The sequence below is a fragment of the Lissotriton helveticus genome, chromosome 8, assembly GCF_964261635.1.
Source record: "Lissotriton helveticus chromosome 8, aLisHel1.1, whole genome shotgun sequence".
NCBI classification, from domain to species: domain Eukaryota; kingdom Metazoa; phylum Chordata; class Amphibia; order Caudata; family Salamandridae; genus Lissotriton; species Lissotriton helveticus.
In genome coordinates, this window is record NC_136069.1 from 34,161,390 (window position 1) to 34,179,567 (window position 18,178).

Here is an 18,178-nt window from a genome sequence, read left to right on the forward strand (position 1 = left end):
TTTATGCTTTTAAGCAATATATTGCAGTTTGAGCTTTAAAAATTCATATCTCAAGTACTACTTATTGGATTTTTGCTGTTTGGTCTTGTTTTACTCAGAGAAATATTGTCTATTTTCCTAAACTGCTTAAGTCTTTTTGTGGCGTTTTCACTGAATTACGGCCAAAAACTTTACACATTGCCCCTCAAGTTAAGCCTGCCTGCTCTGTGCCAAGTTAATAGAGTGTGAGCACAGATTCATTTTTGCTGAGTATCTGACATACCCAGACTAGGATTCTGGCTCCTGCTTGGAGGGTGTATATGCCAATCTGAAACCTCGATTTCTTACAAGGCCTAAAACTGCATTGTATTCAGAACAACTCCGATTAAAAGGGGCATCTGAGAGGGAGTCTGGTGCAACATCAGCACATTTAGAGTGAACCCCTGCAAATGCAGGTTTGTCGTAGTCTGGCAGTTGGAGGCAACTGCCTGGGGTGAGCCCACCTTCAATTGCAAGTCCTTGAAATAGGGAAAGACTGGAACCCTTGACTTACGCATGTGTTTTGAAGTCCCAACATCACCTTCATGAGAACCAGAGGAGCACTCACTAGGCCAAAATGGAGCACAGAGAAAGGATAATGCTCGTGCCCCACCGTAAACAGCAGATAGTGCCTGAGCAGGCAGGACGGGAATGTGGAAGTAGGTGTCCTGCAAGACCTGAACTACCATCTAGTCTTCAGGGTCCAGGGCGGACCGAACCTGACCTAATGTGTGCATTCCGAAATGGGCACAACTCTAAATTAGGGTGGAGGCTTCCATCCTTCTTGGGCACCAGAAAGTAGCTGGAACAGAAACAATGACATACTTCTGATTCCGGCACCCTCATGATGGCTCTTTTGTCCAAAAGATCCTGACCTTCTTGAAGGAGCAGGTAGATCTGGTCCTCTGTCAGTCGGTCCAAAGATGGCGGCATTGTTGGCTGGTTTTGTTAAAAGGCGATAGAGTAACCCCGCTGAACAATCTGAAGTACCCACTTGTCCGATGTTATAGACTTCCAGTCAAGCAGGTGAGGCCGGATGCTGACACCAACTGTGTGCCCATAATAGTACGAGGGCAAACTCAAGTAGTTTGGAGGCTGCGGCTGCTTGGGGCGGTTGGTGATGGACTGGGTAGACTCTTGGCAGTGTTTCCACAAAAGAACGGGAGAGCCTCTTGGCCTTGGTAGCTCGGCAGGAATGACATAGTTGGTAACCCCTACCGTAGCCACAAAAGTGGCGAAAAGCACTGAATGGGATTGGTGTGGGGCATGGAGAGGCTCATGGACTGGCAGTGGCCCAGCTGTCCTTAAAGTGCTGCAGTGCTGAATTTTCCTTTTTATGTCTAAGAGCCAGATACCATCAAAGAGCATGTCAATAAGGGATACTTGAGCATCCCCCGAAAAGCTAGTCGACCTGGGAGGAGAGGGTCTGAGCGGTTAATTCCCAGTTAAAGCACCTCCATCAGAGGGCAGCACAGGTCCAGGATATCAGCCACCCTCTCTCCACAATTGCAAAGGAAGCCCCTTTCTCCATACCCACAATAGGAGGAGAGACTAGGCCTGTTTCTGCAGGGGCCTCCAGACCACTGGCATCCGCCAGTTCGTCATACCAGTTATCTCCGGCCTCATCAAGGGGGTTGGTGTAAGCATAAGGATCCTCAGATGCTCCCCAATAATACTCCTTCCCATGCCTGGCAAACAATGCAGGGCCTGGTTCAGACTCAGGAGGTTAATCACTGGCCGGTAACGGAGTCTACATCCAGCTCTGTATCGGTTATGATTATCTGGTCAGTGCAGCCGGGAACGACACTGGAACGGACACCAGAGCATTGTCGTGGTCTAATGATAGGAGTCGTTCCGGATCTAGGCACCAAAACTGCTCCAGAGGGGTGTCCTTCCCCAAAAAAAGGTGCATGGCCTCAAAAATCTTGTAGCTGGGAGGAGGCGCTCTGACTCCGGGAAACTGAGTGAGATGTGGACAGGACCCTGATGCAGGCTCTGTGTAGGTGTTGGGTCTAGAGTGATATCTTTCCAGCACCTCGTCTGAAGATTTGGACCAGCTTGGTGAAGTCAAAGGGCAATTCCAGGACTTGGAGAGCCATTATGAGTGCCTGGAATGGCTCCGTAAATGGTCCCGGGACCTTCCTCAAGATTGGGAACGTCATAGTGGGGACTTGTGTCAAGTGACTAGGAGTTTTAAGCTTCAAGGAAGACTCCCTCATCACCTTACGGTTCATGGGTGGCTGTCCTTACAAGCCGAGGTCCGATCAAAGCACCAAAGGTAGATCAGTTGGGAGGGTGGTGGTGGGGAGGAAGGGGGTCACAGACAGACCACAGGGCTTAAACACCAGTTTTTTGTGGGACATCAATATACACAATTGGAGACAAAGACTCAAAACAAAAATGTGTCAAAATAATGCAAAAAAATTTCTAAAAGTGGACGGTCATAACTCACTCCGGATCTGAGCTTTGGAGTGAGTTTACGGAAAGAAAAGAATGGAGACCATCGTGCTAGGGTGGCACCTATACAGGCACTGCACAGTCCAGCTGATGCAGAGTAAATCAACACCGCTAACGATATTCAGAGGTATTGCTTGAAAAGGTTCCGGGTTCAGTCTGACGCCTAGGGACTTTTCTAATGTAACGAATCTGCAGCTAGAAGTCTCTATCAGATAAGCACCTTTACATTTCATGATAGGAACTTTATACAGGTTGTAAGGGACTGTTTTATACACTGCACTTTCATTGGCGGGTGAGTATGTATACCATGTAAGAGTGTTGTAATCTCATATCGGTCGAGTGCATACTTTGCAATCTGCTATGGCATGTTCAGTTTAGTGAATAAAGCTTTAAAATGCCCAAATCATCCCTCCACCCACCCACCCACACCACCTCCAATTGGTTGGTGAACTATCTCAATTACCCAAGAAACCCATATGAAACAAATAAAAGGTGTGTAGGCCTTGGGGGCTCCTGTTACTGCATTCTATGCCCTTTTCTGCAAACCAGTAGTCGATCTAGGTGGATAGCAAACAACTGTAGGACTTCGCCTTTTGGGCTAAAGTTCCCTAAACTTTTTGATTTCTGCCTAAACCGTGTTCCTAACATAGAGTTGCCAATTTAGATGCTTTGGGTACTTTGCCACTGCTGATCAGTTTCAAAGTACAAGTGTTCCTTGTATAAAGAGTAATGGTAATTGGTTGGCCATGATTGGTCTGTTTGCCTTTCTAGTAAAGTCCCTAGTGATGTGCACTCGTGTGCCAGGGTAAGTAATGCAAAGGTGCGCGGAGAAGGGAACTCAGGTCTGCACTGTAGGGCCTGCGCGCAGTTTGCTAAGTTAGCATGTTGTCCTGATAAGTGCAACCACTTGTCAGGCCTTACTTTCCCTTTTGCGTACACAGTGGGCACCCCTGTGGTAGGTCCCAGGTAACCCCTGGGCAGTGTGCAGTGTAAGTAAAAGGCAGGACATATACTAAGGTGTGTGCTACGTCCTGACAGTGAAACGCACTCCATTTCCTTTTCACTGGTGAAAGGCCATCCTACCCATAGGACAGAATGGGGAGGCTGGGTATTGTGTTTGGTAGCCTAGCTTCCAATATGTTTAAAATGGAGAGGTGAAGTTTCGTATGTATGAACTCCCAGTGTCATAACACATCTTTGTATGAAAGTGGTTTTGTCACTGTGCGTTCAGAAACCACTCTTTTAGAAAGTGGCTGAGTTTTGTGCTTTAAGCATTTCTGTGTGTCTCTGCTGAATGTGGATTGAATCTCTGGATCTGAGAGGCGAGAGGAGCGGGGGGAGGTCTTGACCCAGGGAGCGGTAGAGATGGCACCAGGCTGACCAGCATCTGGAGAGTAGGTGCTGGAGAAGCCCCGGGAGGTGAAGAGGCCTGGGTTGCTGCTATGAAACAACTGACTTGTCTCCTGCTGAGTGATTAAGGATCCAGATCCACAGTATCAAAGAGAGAAAGGTGACACTGGGTGGGAGATACCCAGAACTGATTTAGGCAGGGGTTAGGGACCTCTGAGCACATCGAACTTCAAAGACATTTAGGAGTATAACTATGAGAGCTGGGACCCCTGAACGTTGGAATTGAAATGGATTGCGACTGAAAAGGCTTAGACGCATTCCGTGGTCAAGAGGAACCTCTTCTAAGGAAGGAACAACTGAAGAGACTGCTGGGAAGGACCAACCCTTGCTTCGTGATCTAGGGCTGGTCTGCAGTTTGCTGTTTTAACCAAGGAAGAGGCTGTAGGGACTGTGCTGTGTGCGCTGCGTCCCCCTGCTTGAAGAAGACTGTGCTTTGTGCTGTGTTTTGTAACCCCAAGGTGAGCTGGCTCCCTGTTTGGAAACACAGGAACATAAAAGTTTCAGGAGAAGTTTCAAGCGACGCGATGGGCACGTGTTATGGCAGCTTGAGACCCTCGTTAGGGTTGCCATGTGATCTTGGAAACACGCAAGAGGAGTGAGACTTCGATGCGCTGGGTGCATGTCGTGGTGCACAGGACGCGTTGGTGAAGAGCACTTGGTCGGTGTGTGCATCGGAGGTGAAGTGAGACTCAGACTCGCAGGGTGTGTGCTGTGGTGCACTGCCCGCGCTGGTGAAGATCGCCTGGTCAGCTTGTGCATCGGAAGTGGAAAGAGTCTCGGACGCACAGGGTGTTTGTCGGGGTGCACCGGAGGCAATGGTGAAGAGCGCCCTGTCATCAAGTGCACCGGAAGAAAAGTGAGGCTCGGACACTGAGCGTGGTGGGGTGTAGCTGAAGGCGTTGGTGAAGAGCGCCTGGATATCGGGGCTCCAGAGTTGGAGTAAATCTCAGTGAAGCAGTGTGGGTACTTTGGTGCATCCTGGGACTGTGGAGGTGATCGGCTGATCATCGTGTGCACCTGAAGAAAGTGAATCTCTGCAACACGGTGTGTGTGTCTTGGTGCCAACTGAGACCGCAGGAAGGAGTGCCTGGTGAACGTGCACTCGGAGTCGAAGTGAAGTCCCATCAGCGTTGTGTGTGTGGCTTTGTGCCAGAGGAGACCCAAAGGGTGCGGTGGTGAATGTGCACCTGGAGTAACGTAATCTCAGAGGCGTGGAGTATGTGTGCCCTGTGGCCGTTTAAGACCTTTCGTATAGTCGCGGCCCGGACCAGCAGCCCCGGAAGAGCTGAGCTGCCAGACTGAGCCGCTGAGGCCCATTGAGAAAGTTCTACATGGAAGGCCCAGTTCGCTGACGGAGAAGAGGAGAGTGGGGTCGTGCCCCCAGGTAACGTGGATCACTACCTGGGCGGGCTCAGAGGGACACTCTTTTGGCCTCTCATTCTTGCTAGCGACGTGAGCCTTTGCTTCGGCTCAGATTGGGCCTGTACTGACCAAAGGAGTGGCAGTACTGGGGCCCGGATCAAGAAGCTGTACTTTCTGTCATCGTTGATACGTGTGGGGGGCTACCATTATGGAAGAGGCTGATTGCCGTAATACACATTGCCAATATTGCTGCTAACGAACTCCCAGGCTGTCTTATGATGCCTGACATTATTTCTGCATAATTAAGTACACAATTGTAGGGCTACGTATTGCATTATATCTCCATTGCCAAGTACAGGATTGTAGCGGCCCGCATTGCATTATTCCTTCATTGCAAAGTACATGATTGTAGCTTTGCATAGCATTATTCCTTAATTGCAAAGTACATGATTGTAGCGGTGCGCATTGCATTATTCCTTCATTGCGAAGTACATGATTGTAGCTTTGCATAGCATTATTCCTTCATTGCACAGTACATGGTTGTAGCGGTACGCATTGCATTATTTCTCCCATTGCAAGGTACCAGGCTGTATCGTTAAGCATTGTATTATTTCTCCTTTGCTCAGCACAGGATTGTAGAGCACTATTGTTTGTCCATTGCAAAGTGTGTGATTATAGTGTTACGACCAGCATAGCGTTTGGAAAGCGGTGGTTGGGATTTGAACCTACCAGCCAACCGGAACAAATATTACCCATTATTATATGTTGGCTTTTGTATCGTGTGGTCTGATTATATATCTTTTTATATAAAGTTTATACTCGTTTTATCAAACTTGTGTGGAGTCCATTTGTGGTGTCACAAGTGCGTTGCTGTGAGCGAAGTTGCACAGACTGTACACTTGTGCCTTGGAGATAGGCCTGGCTGCTCGAGTCAAGCTACTAGAGTGAGCAGCGCTATCTCAAACGGTGTCCTTTCTTGCCCTAACGTTGAGTGAGGAGTCCTGGGTCTCGCATTTGGTGACAGTGATGTGGGACGGGGACTCCGGCTTCCAACAACAGCTAACAAATGATTGAACCTCAACATTATATCAAAACTATCCCATTGTCTCTGCCACATGTGATCATACACACAGTTGCAATCGTACATATTAGGACCTGAGGAAAGTGTGAAGTCAGTAAACAACAATTCTGGGTAGTTCTGGCATAGGAGATCCTTCCGACTTGGGCCATATGAAGTGCAGTGTCCCTGCCTCTATAGTTTAAGCGCACAATAATGACACATGGAGCGCCAGTGGGCGGGTGCTGCATAAGCGCTCGATGCGTATGTTCCACAATAAGACCTCTTAAAAAAAGGAGATTTGATTAATAATTCTGCAAGTATCATCTCCACCAAATTTTAAATTTTGGCCGTAGTCATGGTTTTGGGGATGAACAGTGCCAGTAGGTTGCTTCTTCTTGTGCAGACTTCCAAATCTTAGTTTTTAGTTTTGATTTCAGCCAGTTCTTTAGTACGGTTGGTTTGTTGGATGTCATGTACCGCCACTTGGCCCTCCCAGTCAGTTATCCCTCATTCCACCATCTCAATGCTCTCTGCCTGTTTAGCCATTCTCTCCTTTAGTGGGTCTAAGTGCACAGTCCATGAGTCATTGTTTTCAATCTATTACAGACAGGACAGTTTTCAGGTCTAGTATAAGAGATTCATTACCGTCTGCGTCCAGCTTGCCATCGAGGGCTGTAACCCTCCACCCCCACATCTGTGTTTTCCTGTTTCATCACACCCTTTTGCTTGTAGGACAATTTGGATTGCCAGTGACCCATGTTTGGTTTCAGAGTATCCACTGACCTCAGCGTCAGATCAGATGAAACTCTGCTATCCCTCATCTTCGAGGGGTGTGGTAGATGTTCTCGTGTGACTAGCAGGTTTGTGAGTAGTAGGGCTCCCAGGTCCTCAGATTCTGGTTGTAATGTTCAACTAAGCCGGTGCCCATTCGTGATCATGGAGACCTACGCCATTATGATGGTGAATGTGTTAGTCTGTGTTAATATTCTAAAGCCCTGATTACGAGTGTAGGTGCTATTTAGCACACCTGATAAATAAAGATGCCACAGGGTACGTCATCTATTGAGTGCAATAAATACACATATGAACAGTTTGTGGAGAATAACATGCAGTTTTTGGTGTTTAACACCGTCTCCCACCAGATCCTTCTGCAACGTTTGGAGGAAGCAGGCGTTACTGGCTCTGCACTCCAGTGGTTCCGTTCTTTCCTTGCCAACCGATCTTTTTGCGTGGCCGTCCCGCCCCATCAGTCCAAATTCCATCCTCTGGATCTTGGGGTTCCGCAGGGCTCCTCGCTGAGTCCCACGTTATTCAATCTTTACGTGAGACCACTGGCTGAGGTTGTCAAGCACTGGTGTATGACCATGGTGTCATATGCTGACGATACTCAGTTAGCGGTTACACTCAGCGGGGATGCTGACGTTGATGCCCCTAGATTCCAGAATGGACTCCGGGCAGTCGCCAGCTGGATGACCTCCAACTGTCTCCAGTTGAACGCAAATAAGACGGAAATTATGATCTTTGGCAAGCATACGGAACTCTGGGGAGACAGGTGGTGGCCTTCGGATTTGGGTTCTACGCCAATCCCGGTCGCTGAGCTCAAAAACCTTGGGGTGTGGCTTGACCCAACTCTCACCTTCGTCTGCCATACAAAGCGTACGGCGGCTTGTTGCTTTGGCATCTTGCGTGGACTACGTCCCGTATTAAAATTCTTTGACGCCACGACCAGGCAACTTGTGGTGCAGGCAACTGTGATCTCCCGGCTCGATTATGCCAGCTCCCTTTTGGTAGGGTTAAACCGGGCCGAAATCACCCGCCTGCAGCGCGTACAGAACGCAGCGGCTAGAGCAGTTGTGGGCTTACCTAGATTCTGTCCCACAACCAACACTCTGCGGGCCCTGCATTGGCTACCGATTGCGCAAAGGATCCAGTTTAAGGTTCTTTGTGTAGCTTACAAGATCCTTAAGGGCTCCCCTGCCTTGATTCTTTCCAATCTCCTGTCCCTCTATGTTCCGGTACGTTCTCTATGATCCTCGGACCGAGAACTTGCTGTCGTTCCCCGTTTCAAGCGGAGCCGTGCTGGCGGTCGCTCTTTTCAAGTACGCGCCGCAGTTTTGTGGAACTCCCTTCCCCTAGAGACACGTGCCCTTGGGGATTTGCTCTCTTTTCGTCGAGCTGTTAAAACTCTTTTGTTCCTTTAGATTTTCCTTTATACCTTCCGTGTTGTGTTGTGTTGCTACCTTGTCGGGCGCCAGGACGCTCCTTTGCTGGAGCATCTGTGCGCGTAATAAATGATCTTAACATAACATAACATAACATAAAACACCAAAATCCACATAGTGCGGTAAATAACATGGATATTTCCACTGTTAAATTTCAGTAGGTTTGACCTGCTGAAATTTAATGAAGCTTGAGGTATTCAACACATCTGATAATTATCGGATATGTTAAATTACAACTAGTTCTTAATCAAGGCTTTATAAATGGGTTGGACTTAATCAACCCACCCATAACCCGGCTTTGAGTCTCCTAGTTGATATTGGCGCTAAACCGAACACCCAAGAGTCTGGCAACATCAAGTTCAGCAGTTCGATTTGGCTTTCTCCTAGGCCTGATATAATCCCTGCAGCCCACAGCTGGTCCTTCTATTCGAGCCCCAGCGCCGTGGACACAGGCCCAACAATGCGCTATTACGCTGTCAGGTAAAGCAGGTAAATATACTCATTAGCACGTGCAGGGGGAGGACAGATGCAAATCTGCTGAGTTCACAATCTGGTTTTGTGATATGCGCCATGATTTGGGGCTTTCAATGAGCATGCTGGAATTGTTACGCCACACCTTACTTAGACACAATAGGCTTGTGTGTTTTGCCTCTCATCATCAACTGGGCACATCAATGTAGGCCAGCTGATGGTGGTGGCCGTGCCACTTCCCAGGAGGCCAGTGCAATCCATCCATGAGCTTTTACAGTGCCAATTAGGCTGTCACCAGCGCAGTTCTCTGCTGCCGGGCCACTCGATAATGGCCCCTCCTCTGCTGAAACCCACATGGAGGTGTACTGCTGCCGAATGGAGTTAGTGAAAGGTCCTCTTCACACCTTTAGACCTCACAGGTGGAAAGAGCGACCGCAGCAGGACTGGCTACAAGCATCACATATTCTGCTCAGCTCCACGGTCACATCAAGTACCCTCCCTGGCCTCACGCTATTTAGGTATGCCATTGTTTGGCATTTTTCAGCGTATCAGCTGTAGGATCGAGGTGGATTTAAGACACTAGCCTTAGAAGCTTAGTGCAGAGTGGGCAGCAGCTCCCTGCAACCCCTTGTGCTTTGGCTATGGCTAAATGGTTTTGCAAATAACTAATCCACAAGAATACAGCATGACAAATCACACAATGCAAAGCTGCTGAGTGTAAATTGCTGCTTATGAACTTTGCTAATGGATGACTAACTGAAGATTTCCCAACTCGAATTTCACACCCCCTTCCAACATACACAAGTCACAGTCTGTGCATCAACATACATTCCGTTTTATTATTTACAAGACTAGGACTATTTAACGTTTAGCATTAGTCAAAAGCCATAATTCAGTAAATAAAAAGCCTCCTCACCATGAAATATTAGCCATATAACATAGTTTTATAGTCAAACAAATTCAATGAAACAAAAAGAAAGTATTTGTACATTATTTTGGGCCTTCCACAGAGCCACCTTCCAGAGAGAGTAAAGCTCTTCATTGGGGCAGTTAGCAAGATCTCCATACCGGATCATCATTTAGGGCCTACAAATCAATGTCAACTGAGAGTAGACTCTACCGAGTTAGCATGGAAGTTCATGGTGTGAAAGATGCATGCTTCATATATACTTTAATGTTTTACAAAGAAAGGAGAATGCTTAGGAAGTGTTATAATTTATCAACACCTTTCCGTAGTATGTTCCGCTTTTCTAAAAATAAGCTTCATGTGGGTATGCTACAGTCTAATCTTTTGAACCTGGGATGCACACACTGCTTCTCCTGATATTTATCAGAAATAGAAGAAATGCATGTATGTCCCCAAGACCATTCCTGTGACCAAGTGTGCAGTATAGAGCGAGTGCTATGAAAGTAAAAATTGCTGTTTAATAAGGGAGAAATGTATTAACATGTAATCCTTTAAGCAATATTCCCAACAAAGCAGAATGACAATATCTATGCTAAAGTGTAATCTGTACACAAAGTAGAGAAACATGTTTGAAACTGGATTGTTATTTATAGATATGACAAGATTACCAACAGCAAGTGAAATCAAACATTTAAAAAAAGAAAAACTGCATTCTGATTTTTTTTTCTTTTCTATTAAATATAAATAGTAGGACACCATAAAGATATCCAGATGAATCAATGTCATGTGGATGCTGCGTGACAGGATTTCATTGAATATACATTAGTACATTGCAGGTATTGTAATTATGGTTCTTTTTCAATAGAAACTGACAAACCTCATTATCATGACTGAATGAATTTGAATTTGAAAGCTTTATTCGATTTTAGGGTTTAAAATCATAAAAGCATACAGACAAATATTACAATACATTTTAAAAAACGAGATTTTAAAATAAATCTCATAACGGCTTTAGATTGCACAGTTAAGGATTAAACAAACTTTACACAACCTTTAGGCAACGTGGTAGGTCACAGTGTTCTGAAAGATTTAGTAGTTATGATACAAATTATTGTACGTCGGTTTGGGACAATTAAAAGCCACTGAAAAGCTACTGACATTCCTTAAATGGGTTCCTCTGCCCATTGGGTTGTTATCAATGCCCCAGGGACTAGGGTAAAGCAGGTAGGAAGTGTTAGGGTAAAAGTCATGTAGATTCCAGGTAGAAATAAGTCCATCCCCATTTTGAGGTAGCCATGTCTGCATGTAAGGCACAATGTGTCTGCTCCTAAATCGTATTAGGATCAAATCCCCCAGGATGTCTTTTTTAAGGGGTCCAAGCCATCCCACCCTCCGAACACTTATTATTCGGCCATCAAGATGGTAAGCCAGAGGTCTGTTTTTAGAAAGCCAGAACTTGACCTTGTTCATAAGTTCGTGTTGTCTCTCGGCTTTGCCTTTTGTTAATTCGGGGACTCCCGAGAGAACAATTACAAAAGGCGCTGCTTCTGGAGGTAAGTGTATATGGGTATTACACACATGTTTAGGTGGGATATGACGTGGTGTTGTCAATTTCAGGGGGGCTTTAGGATTGTTAGGCAACAGGGGGGTTGGCATTTGAATAGGCACCGCTTCGTAGGGAGTTATCAGATGAGGTAAGTTTGAAAGGGCGATTTTCGGCGGGCATTGAGTTGCTACGGCGTGGGCTGAGGGTTTCAGGAGGGATTCAATGGAGTTCTCCAACCCCGTGAGCTTAATCCCCAGTGTAGTAATTTTTTCCATCAAGGGGTGTATAAAAGATTTGAAAGTTAAAAGAAAATTCAAGACTTAAAAGGTTTCTGTAAAATGGTGTCATCTGACCACTCTACACATCATAATGCCACCCAAAAAAGAAAAAAATACACCACAATATACTATACCATTTATAAGCACCTACATTTACCAGATCTGAACAATGACATAAGATCATACTTTAATAGAGGAAAATCACATAGTGGTTCATCCAGTAATATGAATGGGGTTCTGGAGGCATTTCATGGGTCTCTATGAAACATGGATTTCATTAGCAAGTGAATAGCCTCAAACCAGTCTGCAGAGCTTTACTATTGCGTTTTGTTGATTCAATATTCCAATGATAAAAATTCACCTTTATACTGACTTCACTTGCAGTTTTTAATAAACAATTGCATTTGAAAAACAATAAAACTATTCAACCCAACTGGCATAAAATAATCATGTAATATAAATATAAAACATATAATATAAAAAATACAAACTGAATAACATTTATTACATGACCCTTCATTCCAATCTAAGGGATCTGCTCATATATACAAACCACATCGCCTTTGGCGTTGTTTTTTATAACATCATCAGTACCCCATGATGAAAATGTACATTGAAATATACCTGGACCTTAATGTTTACATAATTCATTAAGGCCTCCACCATCCCCGTGTACATGAATAGAATAGAAAAATGTGCCCCATGGTAAGAAAGTTTAAGGTTCCCAACATACCGAGTAATCAGATTAAAGAACCATCTCTTCTTACAGCATGCACAAGGCAACTTCCACAGGGGGAGGGTAGTTACGACATATTATTGTGTTTTTCCAAAGCTAGAAAGCACAATAATTGAATCTTACCTGACATTCACAATGTCTAGACATGGTTTCTTCATAAACCTTGTAACTCTGCAGAGTGAAAGAAGCCCTCCCTTGTTTACTGTAGCCAAAATTATTTTCTTGGATGTGTTGCTGAAATGACTTATATTTCATAACAGCCTCCCTCTTTGGGGAGAGGATGTGGCCTAACGGCTAGGGTGGTCGACTCAAATCTGGGGAACTGGGTTTGAGTCGGCAACGACGCTCAACATCCTGTGATTCTGGGCAAATCACTTAATCACCTCGAGCCTAACAAAAATGGATGTGTCTTCATGTAACTCAACTGGTGCTCATGTATAGCGCTTTGATGACTTCAGGTCAAGTTCACGCTATATAAAACTCAGGGGGAAAAACACATTGTATTTGATGCTTATGTATGAGTTTTCCTGTGTGTATTTACCCAAGCACACATGGTTGCAAAAAAGCAATGAAGCCGGTTTCACATCCCTCCAGATGTTACTTCCTCTTTCTGTGTTCACTAATTAACCACTATGCATAATAAATCATAAAAGCAATTCCCCTATTTACATCTGCAGGAGGTGTCTTACGGTTTATGAATGACTGAAACAGCCTTGATATTTTATGTTGTTTTTCCTATGTGTGATTGCTGGTTGCATTTTAGGTATGTTGAGCTAGCAAAGTCCATTCCACCTTCACTGCATTTGTATGATTTGTCTTCTGTATGCCTTCACAGATGGATGGTTAGGACTGATTCTTGAGCAAATCTCTTTCCACATACACTGCATGTGTGTGTGTTTCTCAATTGTGTGTTAGCTGCTGACCCTTTAGTTGAAAGGATTTACCAAACGTCTTTCAACATTCATTGCATTTGCATGTTTTTTCTTCTGAATGCCATTGCAGAAGGATGGTTAGACCTGATGCTCTGATTAAAGTTTCCCCCCTGTGTGTTAGATGGTGGTTCTTTGGATGCGTGGATTTACTAAAGCTTTTTCCACATTCACTGCAAGTGTATGGTTTTTCTGCTACATGCATTTGCAGATGGATGGTTAGGATTGATGAAGAGTAAAAAACTGTACACAATCACTCTATGTGAATGGTTTTTCCTGTATGCATGCGCTGGTGGATCTTTAAAGTTGATAAATGAGCAAAGCTTATTCCACATTCACTGCATGTGTATGGTTTTTCCCCTGTGTGTGTTCGCTGGTGGCTCTTTAGAAGTGTAGAGCTACTAAAGCTCTTTCCACATTCACTCTATGTGTATGGCTTTTCTCCTGTATGCTTTCGCACATGGATGGTTAGGTGCACTGCTTGAGTAAAGCTCTTTCCACATTCACTGCAAGTATAAGGTTTTTCCCCTGTGTGCATACGCTGGTGTTTCTTTAAATTTGATAAATAAGGAAAGCTCTTTCCACATTCGCTGCAAGTGCATCGTTTTTCTCCTGTATGTGTTAGGTAGTGGCTCTTTAGATTTGAGGATGTACTACAGCTCTTTCCACATTCACTGCAAGTATAAGGTTTTTCCCCTGTGTGCATACGCTGGTGTTGCTTTAAATTTGATAAATAAGCAAAGCTCTTTCCACATTCACTGCAAGTGAATGGTTTTTCTCCTGTATGTGTTAGGTGGTGGCTCTTTAGACTTGAGGCTGTACTAAAGCTCTTTCCACATTCTTGACATGTGTATGGCTTTTCCCCTGTGTGTGTCAGATGGTGTCTCTTTAGATATATAGATCTACTAAAGCTCTTTCCACATTCGTTGCAAGTATAAGGTTTTTCTCCTATATGTGTTAGGTGGTGGCTCTTTATATTTGCAGATTTACTAAAACTCTTTCCACATTCTTGGCATGTGTATGGCTTTTCTCCTGTATGTGTTAGGTGGTGGCTCTTTAGATTTGAGGTTGTACTAAAGCTCTTTCCACATTCTTGACATGTGTATGGCTTTTCCCCTGTGTGTGTCAGATGGTGTCTCTTTAGATATATAGATCTACTAAAGCTCTTTCCACATTCGTTGCAAGTATAAGGTTTTTCTCCTATATGTGTTAGGTGGTGGCTCTTTACATTTGCAGATTTACTAAAACTCTTTCCACATTCTTGGCATGTGTATGGCTTTTCTCCTGTATGTGTTAGGTGGTGGCTCTTTAAATTTGCAGATTTACTAAAACTCTTTCCACATTCTTGGCATGTGTATGGCTTTTCTCCTGTATGCTGTCGCAGATGAATGGTTTGATCCAATGCTTTAGTAAAACTCTTTTCACATTCACTGCATGTGTATGGTTTTACCCCTATTTGTTTTCCCTGATGGACATTTAGTTTTAATAAATCAGTAAAGTGTTTGCTACATTCCCTGCAAGGATATGCTTTTTCCCCAGTGTGTGATTGCTGATGGATCTTTAGTTTTCCTGAGAAAGTAAAGCTCTTTCCACATTCACCGCAGGTGTAAGGTTTTTCTGTGTGCATTTGTTGATGGATCTGTAGGTTTGCTGAGAGAGTAAAGCTCTTTCCATTTTCACTGCCTGTGTTTGTGTGTTCTACTGTATGTGTTTGATATTTGCCCCACAGAGCCGATGACTCATTAAAAGTCATTTCACATTCATTAAACCTAAATAAGCTTTTAGTTTGGCTGTTAGTGGTGTGAGTGTAGGGATTAGAAGTTATTAAAACTCTTCTCACAAACACAGTACCTTTATGTTATTTCTTTTGTTTTTGTTAGTTAATAAACTCTTAGTTGTGATGGCTGAGGAACCCTAGTGCCACATTCAATATATGCTCATGCACTTTCCCCTGTGCATGGTTGGTGATGCTACTTCAGTAATGAGGAGAAGCCAAAGCTCGTCTTACGTTGTGTGTATGTTTTTTTCTTTGGGGTTTAGAGTCTAAGCGCGGTTATATTTTGGCATAAATCATGTTAATGTGTTTGCTGACTTATCATTGTGGTTCCTGAATCACTAACTATATTTTAATCTTCACTAGGTATTTGCAGCAGATATGTTCTTGCAGGACTGGTGACATATGTATGATATTTCTATCAGGAGCTGTGTTTTCAACCTGCATTAAGAACTTTCTAAGATGTGTGCAAAGAATAAACCTCACTGCTTATCTAAATAGTCTGTTTCTTGGACAATATTTATGACTTGCACACAAAGAACAAAACTCAATACCAAGTCGTTATGCTCTAGAATAATGTTCTGCATTGCAAGTAGCCAAACACTTCTTCCTTTTAACTTTCAGATGTCTGCTTCACGATTCACGTTTTGTATACCTATGTTTTGTATACCTCTTTCTAGGGATTGTAAGGTCCAACCAAAACAGCGTTTATGATGGACTAACACCATAGTATTGATAATGTCATATTAGAGAGGGAGCACTTTTTATAACTACCTGATCATTATCTAAGATAAAGGGAGGTATCTAGCATGTTTATATTTTGGATGTGTTCTGGCAGTGTCATTTTTGTGATTTTACTTTATTTGGATGTTTTGGGACCAGCAGGATAGATGCCCTCAGCCTCTTGAAGCCCCCGGATTGCACTTGATGTTCCTGCAGGATACGTCTGTTCATGTACGAGATTCTCTGTCTCCTACTGAGTTGTTCTATTTTGAATTACTGTTTGGCATCATTTCTGGTTCTTCTCGAGTATCAGATAGCTTTCCAGTATTGTCATGTTTTCTTCAACACCCTTCATCTTATTACAGGTTCAGGAATCTCCTCTCTGTGGATACAAAAATACCTGTAATGTCATAAACTATAAGCAGCAAAGTGTCTGAAGAAATGTAAAACCAAAAATCTAACACTTGAATACATTTTAGCCACCGGTAATTACTCTAGGTTGCAATGCAGTACATCTTTTTAGCTCACTGTGCCACTATCCACATTAATCATTCTTACGGAAATCGGCATTCATTGTTCATGCTGCAAGAAAATAAGAACAGCCCAATTTGGGGAGCGGATGTAGCCTTACGGCTAGAGCGGTCAACCTCGAAGCTGGGGAACCGGGTTCGAGTCTCGGCAACAACGCTCAACATCCTGCGATTCTGGGCAAATCACTTAATCTCCCCGTGCCTAACAAAAATGAAAATGACCATCTGTATGGTGCTCATGTAAAGCGCTCGGATACCTGATATCTTCGGGTCTAGTATGCGCTATGTAACACTCTAAAAACATTTTAGAAAAATATGTACCAGAGTCCACATTCATTTGAATAGTAACATATGCACATAATGGTGTTGACCTCGCCCTTGGTCAGTGAGTTGTGGCTTAAGTCCTATGCCACATCAAGACAATTAATTAATACATTTCAGTTTTTCATGTTCGTAGCTTAGGAAATAATAATGTTACAATGAAAATAAAAACACAACAGAATCATTTTCAGAACAAAAAACTAATCCTAGAGGGAAAATTAGAATTGGGTGGCATGTCAAAGTGTATAATGTCCGTACGTCCACTGACAAAGACAGCGGCCAAGTAATGTCTATATGATCCCAAAGCGCGATTAGAGGGGCTGCCACATTTCAGTGTATTACTGCTTCCTGCTGCACGCACAGAGATTGGTCATGTGTTCAATAATGGCGGGTTTATTAGGTTCAACACAAACAGTTTAGAGGGAGGGCAGTTCTTAGTGTTTGCAACCTTACCATACGTAATTAAGTTCTTTTAACACTGTCTACAATCTCAAACAAACTGATGTCAACCATATGGGGTGCCATTAGATTTCCATGCGATACATATGATGCACAGATCAATCAGGAAGCAACCAAATCTGCTAATCAGTTCCAAGTAAGATGTGTAAGACTAACTGAAGCTGACTTGAACAAGACTGATGCACAAGTTAAAACAAATTCTGGAATTGCCAGATTTAAAATGACACAGAGTATATCCGGCTCCCAAGTAGCTACATGAGATAGGTTTGTACCAGGTATGGAAATTGCAGAGCAGATTTTTATCCACATATAGTAGTCCAGCTCAGTGCTAGCACTCTACTGTGAGATTACAGTAAACTCATTGAAAGGTGTTTAAAGAGACAACAATTTCTGTATTTACCCTGCTATCAGGTAGGAGACGAATAGCCAAGCACTGTTTAGAATGAACAGGCTGAGCAAGTGGCTCAAAGCTGCTGGTCACTGGAGTGTTGCTGAAGAAATTCACATGCAGCGCACAGGAAATGACCCTAAACTTAATGAGCACCTGGGGAGATGATACAAAATACTGTCTTAGGGGATGTATGTCTAAGAAATGTTGCCTTCCTGAAACACAACGCAGCCTAGTTTTATACCCGACAGTCTTTCTTTAGAGTACCCTTTTAAACAGTTAGTGTAACTGATTTAAAACTATTACACTTTTTTTAGGCTGTAATTGAGGACTTGTTGGTTTGGTAGATCACCCATTTGATACCATATTTGATGCTTGTATTTAAAGATTATTAAAACACAATACAAACAAAATCTGTCAATGCACCAGAAAACGGGAGCTCAGAAATCATCTAACAATACTCAAAATACTTACAGAAATGTCTAGTACTTTAAGAGAACCGAGCACCTTCTAGATGGGGCATTCAGTGCTACTAAACCTATCAACAAGAAAATGTATTGCTAACTACAGACTTCTCTCAACCCAAC

The 18,178-nt window shown here is 43.7% G+C and overlaps 1 pseudogene across 1 annotated transcript in view; it reads right to left on the reverse strand.

Annotated features, from left to right (window-relative positions):
* The window catches only part of LOC144772286 (uncharacterized), a 253,279-nt pseudogene that overhangs the window by 208,370 nt on the left and 26,731 nt on the right, over nucleotides 1-18,178 (reverse strand). Inside the window, exons 3-4 of the transcript XR_013599705.1 lie at nucleotides 13,646-16,275; nucleotides 13,550-13,588 (exon numbers count right to left, since the gene is read on the reverse strand). The product of XR_013599705.1 is annotated as an uncharacterized LOC144772286 (transcript). The remainder of the gene's footprint in view (nucleotides 1-13,549; nucleotides 13,589-13,645; nucleotides 16,276-18,178) is intronic.